This window comes from Engystomops pustulosus, chromosome 6, assembly GCF_040894005.1.
Source record: "Engystomops pustulosus chromosome 6, aEngPut4.maternal, whole genome shotgun sequence".
Lineage (NCBI taxonomy): Eukaryota > Metazoa > Chordata > Amphibia > Anura > Leptodactylidae > Engystomops > Engystomops pustulosus.
Genome location: NC_092416.1, coordinates 138877639 through 138891492, shown reverse-complemented (window position 1 = coordinate 138891492; position 13854 = coordinate 138877639). Strand labels below are relative to the sequence as shown.

Sequence of the window (13854 nt, the reverse complement as noted above, 5' to 3'; positions counted from 1 at the left end):
TTGTATACGCAAGTGGCACAATTGACTGCACCCTCATTCTATTTACTTTATCAACAGTTGGATTTAAAATAAGAAGTATACACAGGTTTACACATCTGTGAGTCTTGTGGCCGGATTTCTTGAACGCTGAACCTCAAGAAAGAATGAAAGATCTGTGTCTTATAAACGTTCTTTATTTCAAATAAAATTGTGATGCATTTTGATGCTGGACTGTGATAGTACTAGAATATCATTATCCACAGAAGAAGAAATGATGTCCGCGCTTCAGGGGAAATGCAGGTAAAAACAAAGTTCCTTTATTTTGTATCCATATAAAATCCAAAACTGGCAAAATACAAAAGTGTGATGGCCCAGGTATGGTGACCTACGCATTTCACCCTCTCTCAGGGCTTAATCATGGTCTCTGTTATACAATAAACAGCATGTCGATTTAAAAACATCTTTTGATCACTGCATTTTTGAGACATCCATAATGGCAACAGTAGCAGTTTTAGGTGGCAAGGCATTGAAAAAGTAAAGAGACCGGAAAGAGGGGGAGATCATAGGAGAAAGCTCATGAGCAGAGAAACATACTGGATGTTTATATTAAAAACAACTCGTCATGTGGCCGTGACGTCACACGCCATCACTGGAGCGGGGTTTTTAAATCGACATGCTGTTTATTGTATAACAGAGACCATGATTAAGCCCTGAGAGAGGGCGAAACGCGTAGGTCACCATACCTGGGCCATCACACTTTTGTATTTTGCCAGTTTTGGATTTTATATGGATACAAAATAAAGGAACTTTGTTTTTACCTGCATTTCCCCTGAAGCGCGGACATCATTTCTTCTTCTGTGGATTTTGTGCCTGTGGTCTGTGGGGCTTTACTGGATGCATCTCGCGCTGGGGGTCAACCGTGCCAGAAGGTGAGCAGGAACTATGAATCTTTTCCCTTTGACTTAGAATATCATTATGTATCAAGTGAGAAAACAGATATTCTATGGTTCTAGTGTTCATTGTATTTGACTTACCGACCATTCTATTTCCTATCTGATTTTGTACCTTTACAGCCATCTTGGTTCTGTCCGACTCTGTTTGTATGTGTTGTTGGTCCATCTCTGTCATATATCTCTTGATGTGACCCCACTTTCCTTGTCTCAGGCTTGTGCTTGTTTTCGGTGTACCAGTGTGAACACTGGTCTATATTTTTATTCCGTTACCTCCCCCCATCCAGCAGCTGCCAGTCGAGGTAAGTCATTGCTGTAACCTTGTAACGAAGGTTTAACGTGTCAGTTAAACATTCCATTGACATCAATGTAAACTTTTATGTCACACTAAAGTTATAGTGACATTATAACCTGACATTATGGTCAGTTAGGCAGGCATGTGTATGGATACCGCAGCCTCCATCATTTTTTCTGTCCAAAAGGCACATGAATAATGGATACCTGTATAACGGATGACATAAAATTTTATTGATGTCCATGGGATTTTTAACGGTTAGGTAGTTAAGGAACGGAGGTTTGAACGAAACTGCGAACTTAGCCTTAGAAACATTATTCAGGAACAATAAAATTATATTTAAGCATTGCCCTGGCGGTGTTAGTAATTCATAAGCACATTATTTATCAACAAAATTACTAAATAAATGTTTCTTAGACACTGGAATTTATCAGAAGTGTCTGAGAGCAGAACTGCTCTAGTTTCCCATGGCAACCAATCAGAGCTCAGCTTTCATTTTCTAATAGCTGTTTATAAAATAACAGCTGAACTCTGATTGGTTTCCATGGGCAACTGGAACCCTTTTACCTTAGATACTTCTGATAAATCTCCCCAACATTTATTTCCACTCAGAAATAACATTATGACATATAGGGGGGCATGTATCATTATTTCTGCTAGTCAAATTGTCTCATTTATGCGAATTTTGTCATATTTGTGACTTTTTTGCGACTTTTCCCCTGTTGTATTTCAAGTACTCCTTGGTCTGCACCTTGTGCAGTGTTTCTAATGTATCTTAGTTTCCCAGATGTTCCGTGCGACTTTTCACTTATGTATCACTTTTTTTGCTTATTTTTGCGCAAATCTGCACCTGGTCCAGGGCAGGTGCAAAGGAAGTTTTTTTTTCATGGACCAGATTTTAACATGTAAATTGGAATTATTTCACATGCTTTAAATGTTTAAAATTTTGCACAGTAACCTCAAAAAAAATGTATTAGTTACTTCTAAGGGTGAGGTCACACGTAACTGTTTAATTGCTATTTTTAATGCATTTTGAAACTTATTACAACAGCTGAGGAGAGGTGATTTGCCTTATTTCATTACTGTTAACACTTATGTTTACAAAATGCAATATAAACGCAGCGTTAACGCATGTGTTAACATTGCGTTTACTATGCGTTTTGTAAATTCAAATGTTAAAAGTAATGAAATAAGGCAAATCACCTCCTCAGCTGTTGTAATTAGTTTCAAAATGCATTAAAAATGAAAAATGTTAAATCCCAAATTAACAGTAGTGTCCACTCCTGTATATAACCCCTCACATGGCTTGTATCCTCTCCTGTATATAACCCCCTCACATGGCTTGTATCCTCTCCTGTATATAACCCCCTCACATGGCTTGTATCCTCTCCTGTATATAACCCCCTCACATTGCTTGTATCCTCTCCTGTATATAACCCCTCACATGGCTTGTATCCTCTCCTGTATATAACCCCTCACGTGGCTTGTATCCTCTCCTGTATATAACCCCTCACATGGCTTGTATCCTCTCCTGTATATAACCCCCTCACATGGCTTGTATCCTCTCCTGTATATAACCCCCTCACGTGGCTTGTGTCCACTCCTGTATATAACCCCTCACATGGCTTGTATCCTCTCCTGTATATAACCCCCTCACATGGCTTGTATCCTCTCCTGTATATAACCCCTCACATGGCTTGCATCCTCTCCTGTATATAACCCCCTCACATGGCTTGTATCCTCTCCTGTATATAACCCCCTCACATGGCTTGTATCCTCTCCTGTATATAACCCCCTCACGTGGCTTGTGTCCACTCCTGTATATAACCCCTCACATGGCTTGTATCCTCTCCTGTATATAACCCCCTCACATGGCTTGTATCCTCTCCTGTATATAACCCCTCACATGGCTTGTATCCTCTCCTGTATATAACCCCCTCACATGGCTTGTATCCTCTCCTGTATATAACCCCCTCACGTGGCTTGTGTCCACTCCTGTATATAACCTCCTCACGTGGCTTATGTCCATGTGGATTTGAGACATTGCAACAAAGGTGGATATTTATCATATGCTGGCGCTCGTGCGCTAGCGTATGATCGCCCCGCCGCTGCAAATTCGCAGCCCGATACATCAAGAGGCAGAAGCCTCTTGATGTATCGGGCTGCCAGTAGCGCAGCGTTTATCCTACGCCAGGCAGGGCCTGGCATAGAAAAAGACGCAGCCGGCAACTTTTCACGTATGAAAAAGTCGCCGGCAGCAGCGAGTGCGCAGGCGCGGGGACAGTAACGCCCCGCGCCGGCCCACTCCCATCCAGCCGCGCCCCCCGGTCGGCCGGCCGCGCCCCCCACTGGCGTGAAGGTGGCGGATTGGGGAAAATAATCGCAAAAGCTAGCAATAAGCTAGCATTTGCGATTATTTCAGGGCCTCTGCGCCACTGATGGTGCGCAGAGGTCCTGATAAATATGCCCCAAAAAGTCTCAAAAAGAAGCCAAAATTTCCAGGATAGGAAAAACTGAACATGTATCACAAGTAAAAATACAGGACGATACATAAGGTGTAAAAACTAGGCACCAAAAGTCTCTAAAATTCACCTCAGAGAGACCAAACTATGATACATGTGCCCCATAGACTCCTGGAACTATGTAGATAAACAGAATACAGGAAGACAATACAATTCATAGTGGTGAGTAGTTGTGGCAGTAGATGAGTTGATGTATAAGACTTATTTTATATATATATATATTTTTCTCCGTTTAGGTAAAATAATAAATCTACCTGGTATGAGTGCTGTACCCACTGCAAAAGATTTTGTCAGATGATCAGTATAGGAGGGAGGTTAGCGGAGGGTTAATGTGCTGGGTCATAGTGACAATAGTAACAGGATGCAGATCCTGGATGGAGGGAGGGGGAATGAGGAGCTGAGGCCCAGGAGGCCGGGTGCAGGGTCCACTACGATGTCAGTTGTCAAACTTGGCTTAAAAATGTAATTATATGATCTTTGAGTCTGACTTCTGACAGTTACCTAAAATGGACACTTTACTAGAAGAATGTACCTCTGGGCAGATGAGAGGTAAGGATGAGTAGGGTGGATGGGTGGATGGTATATACTGTAGCCTGCAACACGTGGAGAGAGAACTGTCTGAGGTGAGGGCTGGATACTGCATCGACGGGAGATGATCATTATATTTAGTGTCTTGACAGAGATGAAATGGGCAGTGGTTATAAAGGACTGCTAGATCATTGCAAATAATATATATGAAAAGAAAGAAAAGAATTTACTGGATCACAAGCTCTAAACCTTACAACCTGAAATTCTAAATGAAGCAACTGAACTGAAACAATATATATTGATTTTATCTCCTTTTTTTCTTTTCTTTCTCTCTTTTTTTCTCCCCTGCCTCCCTCCCACATGCCTTTTTTGGCCATTTCTTCCTAAGCCCATCACCAACCCCCAACCCCGCGACCTGGGTCCCCACACCCCTGGCCTCTTCTCCATCCATTTGTAACATCAATGATGTAACTCATGAATTCTCATCAGCAACCATTAGAAATAAAACAGAACATCCCAATGTCCTCCTGAGCCACTGAGCCTGCCCCAAGGTTCTCTCCCCACGTATTGCAGGACACACTATATAACATCAGTCCATCCTCCCTACTTGTCATTACCTCTGCCAGCAGTACATTCCTCCAGCACTTGGTAAGTTTCTCAGCTGACTACTTCCCAGCCGCTCCTGGTCTCCAGCTCCTCACACCCCTCTCTCCCCAGCAGGGCCGGCTCCAGGTTTTAGTGGGCCCCTGGGCGACAGAGCCTTAGTGGGCCCCTCCGTGGACCGCCCTCCATTGGCACACTGCGCCCCCTCCCCCTGCGGACACACTGACCCTGGGGACACACTGATCCCCGCCCCCACCCCCCCGGCAGCACACTGACCCCCCCCCTCCCCTGCGGAAACACTGAACCCCCCCTCCCCTGCAGACACACTGAGCCCGGACACACTGAAACCCCCCTGCTGACACAATGACCCCCTCCAGACACATTGAACACCCCCCCCCTCCCCCTGTGGACACAATGACCCCCCCTACTGACACACTAACACCCCCCCCCTCTCCCCCTGTATACACACTGACCCCCCCGCCCCCCGTGGACACCCTCACTCCCCTCCGGAAAAGAAAAAAAGAAAAAATTCACCTTTCCTGGTTCCCACGGAGCAGCACCTGCAGCTGTCTCTGCCTGGGCCTCCCGTACGCGCCGGCTCTGAAGCCGGCACACGTGATCCGATGACGTCATCATGTGCGCCGGCTTCAAAGCCGTCGCATACCCTGCGGAGCGCCGCATCGTGGGAACCGGGACAGGTGAGTTGTAGATTCTTCCTCAAGTTTTAGATTCTGCCTCTATGCTGCGCTCCCGACCAGCGCAGCATAGAGGCAGAAAAGCGATCGTTCCGGATGGTGATCAATTGTACCAGTGTCTTATAGCGACACTGGTACAATTGATCCGGGGGCCCGAGTGGGCCCCTCCAGTACCCCGGGGCCCCGGCACTTGCCCGGGTTGGCCGGGTGCTGGCGCCGGGCCTGCTCCCCAGACATGATCTGAATTGGGTGTAACTCCAGCACATTCCAACCTGTCAACCATCTGTGATCCAGTGGGACAGTCCCGCATTTTGGTCTCTGTCCCTCTGTCCATGGGGACCAGAGGTATGTTCCAGGACTCTTTTTGCATCCAAAGGATGCAATCTGATTGGATACAACATGACCCATCAGTTTTCTGCATCAACACCAAGTCTCTGCAAAGTTTGTGTTACAGCAGACGCCAACAAAGCAATGATGCCATCACTTAGACCCTGCCTGGTGCTGCTGCACACATATATACCAGAGGAGGTAGGACTGCTGTGGGGGTACAAGGAGAGGTAAGTAACTAGTCTTTATTTTTCTGCAACAAGGAGAGGGGAAGAAGAGAAGAGGGGCCAGAATAAGAGTGGGAACAGAGAAGGGAGTATACTGTATATATTATACGTACTTCTCCTAAATGATATATAGATATAATAAGTCTTATAGGTTAACTCCTCCACTGCCACAACTACTCATTAGCTGTTTCACTGCTATTAATTGTATTGCCATGCTCTATCTACTATATACCATGATGTTATATATAGCATGAGTATAAATAAGGTGTCTAAGATTTTTTACAACTAGAACTATATATGGTCGTGCCATTTTGTTGATAAATAACCTGCATATGAATTTCTAAACTACCACCATATGCTTAGCTAGAACTATCTGGTTCCTTAATAATGTTTCTATGAAGTTTAAAAATACAACCACAATAATGCAATTTTTCTATGAAGGATGCATTTTATATTTTATATATGGAAATCTTTTACAACAATTGGCAATATTTTCTAATATTTCCAACATAAATCTTCCTATTTGTGCTTTAGAAATGATGAATATCTGCTTTGTCACTTGATAGATGATTATATTGTTATACTATCATTGTTATTATCAGCCTGATAAAGACGCCAATCCAGCATCTAAACACATTACAGTTTTATTTGGAATAAAGAACATTGATGAGACATAAAGTAAATTCTTTCCTGGCGTTGAGCACCAGAGATACCTATCCAGAAGACTTTTGGACGTGTCGAGTGAACATTGCGCTGAAGCATCTGTTTATGCTTCTTATTTCTTTTTTCATACTCTTAATAGGTTGGTCCAAAAATAACAAAAATTGGCTACATAGAAGGTACATTCATTCATCCCTACCAACACTTTAAAGATGAAGACATTTATAGTCCTTATACTCTTTGCCGTTGTTAAAAGTCAAGTAGATCGGTGTGTTATTGTGCGAGCAATAAGGGCAAGTGGTTTGGCCCACAAGGGTTACACTGAAGGTGATTGTAAGTGATTGTATTTTTTTTGTTTTTTTTTAATTGATTTTGTGTCTTTTGCCGTGTGTGGAAATCTGCTCTGTAATTATTTTCTTTACTTTTAGTTGTGTGTCTAGCTTATTACACTAGTGGGTATTATCTATCACCGCGCAAGAGTCCTACTGAATTTGGCCTCTTTTAGATCAACAGTTACCGGTGGTGTGATGATGGTGTAACTCCTGGACGCAAAAACTTATGTAAAATCAGATGCACAGGTATTGAAAATTACCATTTGCTATCTTGTTTTCTATCTTTAAAGTGATGGATACTGCAAAACTTTTGATTAAGATGATTGAAGTTATTTGTGGATGTTATAATATACAAACTAAGATCTGAAACAAAAGTCTTTGGGGAGATTTTTTCAGAACTGTCTGAGAGCAGGACTGTTCTAGTTGCCCATGGAAACCAATCAGAACTCAGCTTTCATTTGGCTTCCATTGGACAACTAGGACAGTTCTGCTCTCAGAGACTTCGGATAAATCTTCCCCATATTTGTGTCTAAAACGCAAAATAAACAATTTTTCAAGACTTAAAAAACGTTATTGATCTACTCCTGCAGTATCCAAACAGATCTAAATAAAATTATCAATTAGGTCATTGCAATTAGGTTTTTAGAAATATGTGTTTATGGGGGACACCCTTCTCAAATAAACAGGCTCTTAACAAATATCTTGTAGAATTTGTTGGTCTTTGTGCTCCCTCACGGCATATAGTTGGGTGCCCAGCCTAAGCAGTTAGTAAAAAAATTGAGTTACTGCTTGTTGGTCAGGGTAGGATCAGTTGGGGTTTTAGACCACTATCACTAATATTATAATGAGGACCTTTCCTTACGACTTCAACATATTTAGCTCAAAATACACCATTAATGCACTTTTTGGTAATTTAATTTATTCCAGTACCTCACCCTCCACTCCATACACCCAAAATTTTCCTTTTTTCTGACAAACTGATTGAAGATAAATAAACCTGCAGGGTTAGTAACATCCCATGTGGCTAAATGAAGCTTATCATTGGGGGTACATGATGTTTTTGTACATTTTTGCCATAAAAATGGTTACTGAAGATATTATACAAAATATTATTCCACAAAATGTTCAATCTATTTCAGATTTAGAAGATAATAACCTATATGATGACATGATGTGTCTTAGAAAGATTGTTGAGAATCCTAATGGACTCGATGCCTGGTATGTAATTCATATTAACATCTAATTATTAGTCATTTAAACAAAGTACAAGAACTTATAGGTTATGAGAATTTCAGTGAAATAATGAGAAGTGTGGCCAGATGTTGAGCAGCCACCCGAAGGAGGCCTCAGCCACTTAAGTTGACCTCCTATCCAGCAGTCCAGGATGGCGCAGACACATGCCAGACACGTGCTGCTGCACTCACCACAAAGCAGGAGAGTAAGCAAAGAGAAGTAGCTGTACCCGAGGCACAGCAACGGATCACAAATTTCTCCTTGCATATCAGCTGCAAGCTCTCATTTCCATATAGAGGATCCCAGGACCACTCAACTCCCCCTATGCACACGCCAGCATTTTTTCCAGTAGCAATATTAACTTAGTTGAATCCAGCATGAGAGAATTACTTGCTGAAGTCAGAGAATCAATCCACCGAGATACAAATGCTGCTTCAGTGTTTTAATCTGAAGCTGATGGGCCCCAGTGGAAAGTTTGTGCCAGAGCCCCCGACTACAATGTATGGTTTATAGTACTAGCCTTCTCATATGGGAAGTGACCTCATAAGGGCCCCCTAAGCTTCTTGGGTTGAGTGCGACCGTACATTCTGCACCCCCTCAAGTTACGCCCCCGGCTACCATCTCCAAAGATTTGCTGGATATTGGCAATAGAACTGCCCAGCTTGGGGGGAAAATGGACACATTTATGACTGCTTATAACAGTTTGGTGGATGTTCAAAACAAGCTAGATGAGGATGTTGTGGCTGTAAAATTAAAGTTAGTGGTCCTAGATGGCCGGTCCTGCCGGAATAATATAAGATTCTGTGGAATTCCGATAGCAAAAAAGCTGACCCAGCTTAATGAATTTCTAACTGATTTTTTTTCCTGGTGATCCCTGAGGTAGATATCTATAAGATTTCCTACTATTCTACTTTTCACCGACCTTCATTGGACTCCAGAGTTGCCTTGAAGACAATTGGCACCCCATACTTGTGGTGTGGCAGTTCGCCGGTTGCAGAGGTGGCTGACCTTTAGGTGCTGTGGTCTTGTTTAATCATGGCACCTAAAAGGTTATACAGCCAGGATTGCGACTTGCGATCCAGGCTGTTTGTGCAGAGGCTAAATACATGCATACCATGACGTTCCCCAGTATCATGGTGCGCTAAGGGGTTAAACAACTCTCTTCTAAATTCACAAGAAATCATAGAGTTTATAACAGAGATCTTAGGGATTTCTTCTCAACTAACTTCCCCATAGACATCTTAGACACATAACTAGCAGTAACTACCAGCAGAAAAAGGCAAATTAGAAGACATAAACACTATGAATTAGAACTAAGATGCACAAAAACATTTTATTACTGGTAAGTAAATAAAGCTGGAAAACTACTGGCCAATAAATTTAAAACTTTAACCGCCAGGACCAAAATACCATACCTCCTTAAACTTAGTGGAGAATAAAAACCCCAAAGAAATTATTGACTACAAAGCAAACTACTGCCACAAACTATATAACCTAAAAGAACACAAAAACACAACCCACACAGTCGGCAATTCAAGAATTCCTGAATATCACAACAATGCCAACTTGTTCTAGTGCCAAGTCAGGCTTGGGGAAACTAAACTAAGATACCATGTTTCCCCAAAATAAGACATCCTCAGAAAATAAGACCTATTGCAGTTTATTCTGTTCTTGAAACAATGTATTTTGTAAATTACACCTCCATTTTGTTTTAACCCCTGTTAACCCCTTAAAGTTGATTTTTCACACATTGAGCTTTGTAGTTTCTGAAATGGCATAATTTATGGGGGTTTACTGCTATTTAGGCCTTTCAAAGTCAGTTAAAGCTGAGGAGGTGACTCTAAATAAGGGTTTTGGCGATTTTCATAAAAATTAGAAAAATTGCACCCACAATTCTGAACCTCCAAAAACCTAGAAAAGAGAGAGGATGCATAAAACCCTATGCCAATATAAAGCAGACAATCGGGAAATGTTAGTTATAAGTTACTTGGGTGCTATGACTATCTGCTTGAAAAGCAGAAAATTAAGAACTTTGAAAATGAATAATTCTTAGAAATTTTTGCCAAACTTAACTGCTTTCTTAACTAAACACAAAAGATATAATCAAAATGTTTCTATTAATTTTAAGTACAAATTGTGACGAGAAAACAATCTCAAAATCCCCTGGATACGTTAAAGCGTTACAAAGTTATAACCTCCTTGGCATGGTTTGGCTGGGCGATCCATCAGAGAGCCTCTGTGGACCCTCTGGACCACCGTGGTGGACCCGGGACCGGAGTCTAAGTGACCCCTAGTATTCGCCAGAGCCTGCCGCAAAGCGGAATGGTGTTGCTGCGGCGGGGTGCAGCCAGGTCGTTTCACGGGTCAACTAGGCCCTCAGTGGCAGCCTAGGTAGGGAAGCAGGAACCAAAGGATGGCACAAGGACGGATCACCGGAGTAGGAACCACACGGAGGCACCACAGGAACCAGGCACAGGGAAGACAGGACCTCGGGAAAGCAGGACCTCAGGATGACCACCAGGATACAGGACCGCCACAGGAATACCGGACCACCACAGGAGTACAGGAAGGCCACAGGAATACAGGAACGCCCCAGGAATACAGGAACTCGGCGGAACACTGGAGTACAGACACACGGAAGAATCCTGGTAACGCTGGAACACTAGGGAAATGACTTGCAGATCCAGCAGTGAGTGAAAGGAGGTGCCGGATTATAAGGACGAGACGGATTAGCCAGCGCCAATCAGAGGGATGCTGGCCCTTTAAATCCTAAGGAGCCAGTGCGCGTGCGCCCTAGTGAGTGGGGACACGCGTGGCCTTGGCAAGCAGCAGGATTGTGACCTGGACAAGACTGGAGCAGCGCCAGGAGCCAGGTGAGGTGAGTAAGGGCTGGGGGACACGCCACATGGAAGGGCACGGGTGTACCCGCGATCCATACAGAGGATTGCGGGTATGGACGTGACACTCCTATAATGACACAGGGCAAATTTTAAAAATCAGGCCTGGTCCTAAGGCCCTAAAATGGCTTAGACACAAGGGGGGTATAGATTGTGAAGTTTAGTTTAGTTTCTTTGGTATTTATTCTTGTACTTGCATTAATTTAATGTATGTAAACCCTTTACTGAATGTACAACAATTAATTAGTTAATTAATTGATTAGTGTAGTACAATTAAAAGTGTACGAGAAATAATAATAATAATGACAAATATATATTAAGTCTTTCTGTTTTTACAGGGTGGATTGGAAAGAAAAATGCAAAGGAAAAGACCTTAGAAAATTTGAAATAGGATGTTATTCATATTCCCCCAGATAAATCTGTGCTTTCACATTTCAATCAGAGCACATTCTCACAATTCTCACATCCTATGAAAATGTTATTTTGAATAAAGGCAAAAGAAGTGTTGCAGACAGAGGTCACATTAATGCCTGTACAAGTATCATAAATGTTCTACATAGGATCGACAGTTATATTATACATAAATAGTAAAATGATTATTAAATAGACCAAATATTTCTTTATGAAATTTTACAGTAATGCAAAAGAAAATTGACAACTGCTCTGATTCTGTCATGGTATGTTCTAAATCACTTAAACTGTTCTAACACTGAAGATCTGCTCCAGTTTTTGAGTATGTATAACCAGGGCCGATTTTAGTCTATTTGCTGCCTGAGGCAAAAATTGAAATGTCGCCCTCCCCCCAAACACCAGACCATCCCTGCCCGGACAACTGAATTTACAGACAAATTTTCAAAAAGAATCTGCAACCTGTTAAAAGAAAGCTGGCAACATTACTTAACCCCTTACCCAGAGGCCCTTTTTCATTTTTCACTCCCCACCTTCAAAATCTATAACTTTTTTATTTTTCCACGTAAAGAGCTGTTTGATCGCTTGTTTTCTGCGTAACAAATTGCACTTCAGAGTGATGTTATTTAATATTCCATGCTGTTTACTGGGAAGCGGGAAAAACAAATGATTTCCTGTGGGCTTGGATTTTAAAGGGGTATTCTCGTCTCGGCATTCACATTCAGTTTCATTAATCTGCCATACATAAACATTTCTTCAATTGGATGTTATTAAAAAAAATGTTCCTGTGTGAAGATAATTTCCTATAAACATAGCCATGTTGTCCCTTAGAAACCAGATAGCTTCCTCGGATACGACCACGTCGCACTCTGGCAGCGGTGGCCAGACTTGCGCTATAGGGTCCTGCCGGACCTCCTGGATTGAGCAATCATTACCACAGGGTGGCTGTGCGACATGTAGTAACTCCAGGACATTTTATATACAATAACCTTTTGTTTATTTGTGCAATCACTCCAGCAGAGGTGGCCGTATCCGAGGAAGCTATCTCGTTTCTAAGGGACCACATGACTACATTTATGAGAAATTATCTTCACACAGGAACATTATTTTTAATAACATCTAATTGAAGAAATGTTTATTAATGGCAGATTAATCAAACTAAATGTTAATGCCCAGACGAGAATACCCCTTTAAGGATTTCACTGTGCGCCCCAAATGACATGTCTACTTTATTCTTTGGGTTGGTCTGATCACAGGGATACTAAGTTTGTATAGGTTTTATAATTTTTTCATACATTTACAAGAATTAATTTTTGGTTAATTTTTTACAAATCATTTTTTTCATCTTTCGATGACGTTTTGAATGCTACCATATTTTGGACTGTAAGACATTTTGATCACTTTACATTGAATTTTTAATATTTTTCAAAATGGCAAAAAAGTGCCTTTTCAACTTTAGGCTCTAATTACAGTTATGGGGTTAAAGGCAGTGGAAAACTTTATTATATTTTGAAAGATCATACATTTTTGGAAGCGGCGATACCTAATGTGTCGATGATTTTTACTGTATATTTATATTTATATCAGTTCTAGCAAAAGGCGGGTGATTTGAATTTTTAGGCTTTCTTAAAATTATTTTTTTTCACTTTTTTTTTTAATTTTTACTATTTTTCAGATGCCCAAGTGTACTTTAGCTGTTGGTTGTCCAATCAATCCTATCATTTACTGCCATACTATAATATGGCAGTATGTGGGTATTTTCCACCTTATTCATTACAATGTGCAAACGGCACATTGTAATGAATGTGTTGAAACTTGACAGCCTTGTGTCCTCCTGAGCTGCACAAACTGTGCTGCACAGACTGTGCCGCTCTGTACATCAATCGCGTCTATATCTTAAAGATGCAGGCAATAGCCACCCGAATCGCCCCCATTATGGCCCCATATTTTGCCACCTCCTTTAGGGCTCAGACATCTGCTGCCTGAGGCGAGATTTTCATCTCCCCTCATGGCAGATGCAATCCTGTGTGTAACTACACAGTGAATGACCAGCTAACACACACAAGTGATTTTTATGCATTTAATGTTAATACATGTAAGTATATGACCATTAAAGAAGATTTAAAAACGAGTACAGGCTATGCTATGTTTGTGCATTATCTCCTCTAGTGGAGACACAGCTAGAAGATTTTTGAGGA

General features: G+C 41.7%; 1 long non-coding RNA gene across 3 annotated transcripts; it reads left to right on the top strand.

Annotated features, from left to right (window-relative positions):
- Positions 1-1361: 1361 nt before the first annotated feature.
- On the top strand, positions 1362-12332 carry LOC140066089 (uncharacterized). 3 transcript variants are annotated; one of them, XR_011848105.1, is made up of 5 exons: positions 1362-1481; positions 6929-7119; positions 7215-7364; positions 8258-8336; positions 11587-12332. It is a non-coding gene; the product is annotated as an uncharacterized lncRNA (long non-coding RNA). The 3 variants fall into 3 exon arrangements; XR_011848107.1 differs by lacking the exon at positions 1362-1481 and adding an exon at positions 4900-4922; XR_011848106.1 differs by lacking the exon at positions 1362-1481 and adding an exon at positions 5915-6129.
- The last annotated feature ends 1522 nt before the right edge of the window (positions 12333-13854 follow it).